Genomic DNA, 2,150 nt, shown 5'->3' with positions numbered 1-2,150 from the left:
GCTCAGCCTCCTTTCCATTGGTCCTCACAAAGTGTGTGCTTTGCTGGGTGGGGCAGGCTGGCGCTTCAGTTGAACCCAAGTACCTTCCTCCTTGGCTTTCTTCTTTTTCTGATCATTTTCCTTCACATGCTTAAGGAAGCTATCTCAGCTCTTTGAGTGCTTAATATGCTCAATCGTACATTAATTCTCTTGGCAAGAATCTTGCCCTTAACTTGTTTACAACAATGCCAACAGCATGCTGGGTACCACTATAGACTGTTACAGTTTTGCCATAACATTTGTGGGGTATTCCTTTTTGAACAGTGCCCATTCCCTTGATGTCCACAATATCACCTTTCTTGTAGATTCGCCTGTATGTTGCCAAAGGAACAACTCCATGTTTTCTAAAAGACCTAGAGGAGAGTACTTCTCCTCTTTCCCTTTGTGTTGGTCATTTTGGCGAATTACTGGAAGATGGCGGTTCCGGCTGCAAGGAAGGGCAATACTTTACCGTCTTTATATCAACAACACTAAAATAACAAAAGCTTCCAAATATTTTATTTTTCTAATATTTTTTAATGTTTATTTATTTTTGAGAGAAAGAGACAGAGTGCGAGCCAGAGAGGAACAGAGAGAAAAGGAGACACAGAATCGGAAGCAGACTCCAGGCTCTGCGCTGTCAGCAAATACCCCAATGTGGAGTTTGAACCCACGAGCAGTGAAATCAGCTGAGCTGAAGTCAGACGTTTAACCGACTGAGCCACCCAGGCACCCCAAGTTTCCAAATATTTTAAAGATATTATAAGCATTTAAGGTTTTAAAACAATTTTATAATGCTTCCTTTTATTGATAAATATTTAAAAGCTTCACAAACTCTTACCAAGTTATAGCAGAAAAACAAAATTGTACAGACCTAAAATCTTTTCTCTGAAATCCCCAAAATCCAAAAAGCTCTGAAAAGGGTCTTTCATAAATTTTGGTGAAAAATATTTGACCTGAAGACAGATTATAGTCTCTATCTCACTGTGGACGTTGATATTTTGCTAGGAAAATATGAATCTATTTGATCATGGGGTTTTGGCCCAGACCTTGCTGTAAGTATTACATAGCATATAGTATGTGCACAATATTACCCTTCCCAAATTGAGAGGCAGGTGGAAATCTGAATTCTTAAGCATTTTTGGCCCCAAGAAATTTGGATGGCAGATTGTAAACCTTTAGTATAAACTAAAATATAGTATCTTTGTGAATTTAAGACTACTTAAGCATTTAATGAACTCCAAATTTATGGAATTCAGTATAAAGCAGAAACCCTGCCTTGGAGAAATACTAGAAAGACCTTTTTGTAACCTTGTCTTACCTAGATCACCAATAGCATGCAAAGACTCCAAGGAGCAAATTAAAGCAAGATATAGTGCACTGTCTCTAAAGAAAGCTGGGCTTTTCTGCTAGCTTCCTTATTTCATCTGGCTTACAACATTAAGCATGTTAATAACCAGAGCACTCTTGGAAGTCATTTGACCAAGCCAGCCCTCAGATCCCTGGAGTTCAAGCAAAACTGCACAGTAAATCTACTGTAGTAATTTGGAATATGCATTACAAATACAAAGGGAATGTCCATTTAATCCATCTCTAAAAATCATATCTTAAAATCATCAGAAAGGAGGATAAAGTTTATGGTGCATAATCCTATCCTCATGGAATTTTAGCTGACCAGCAAAATACCTTTTGATACTACATTATCTGTTTTAATCTTTAAAAAGTTCTACCCTTGACCAAAATGGTTTTCAAGAGCAATGGTGCTGAAACCTGTTGTGCGATCAACCATTGTATTTGGAGCCAAATCCTGCATCACTCACTGGGTTATCACCTAAGGAGAATAACACATTCTACTGCCTGAGAGTCATGACCACACAAATGTCTCATATCTCATGTGTTAAAACTGACTCACAATTAAAGAGAGTAAACATAGACATGTGTAAATATTAGATAATACTTTTCAACTTGAGATATGGAAACAAAAAACTTTTAAACCTTTTAAGGACAAACAACCTATTATAGGAGCTGAAGAATGTACACATTACAATTCAGCACTGTTTTATTCATTCCTTTGGAAGCCTGACTGTGGTAGAAACAGAATTTTTTTTTTTTTAAATAATGTTCAATAATGA

At 37.0% G+C, this 2,150-nt stretch overlaps 1 long non-coding RNA gene across 1 annotated transcript; it reads right to left on the bottom strand.

The window, feature by feature from the left end:
• Window positions 1-298: 298 nt before the first annotated feature.
• Window positions 299-1,925, bottom strand: LOC121026487 (uncharacterized). The gene is made up of 2 exons (XR_005788372.1): window positions 1,890-1,925; window positions 299-372 (listed from the first exon to the last, which is right to left on the bottom strand). It is a non-coding gene; the product is annotated as an uncharacterized LOC121026487 (long non-coding RNA).
• Window positions 1,926-2,150: the final 225 nt, after the last annotated feature.

The sequence above is a fragment of the Herpailurus yagouaroundi genome, unplaced genomic scaffold (assembly GCF_014898765.1).
Source record: "Herpailurus yagouaroundi ecotype Mexico unplaced genomic scaffold, PumYag 113956, whole genome shotgun sequence".
In the NCBI taxonomy this organism is placed as follows: Eukaryota; Metazoa; Chordata; class Mammalia; order Carnivora; family Felidae; genus Herpailurus; species Herpailurus yagouaroundi.
Note: the sequence above shows the minus strand (reverse complement) of the source record. Positions and strands in the feature narration are given on the sequence as shown.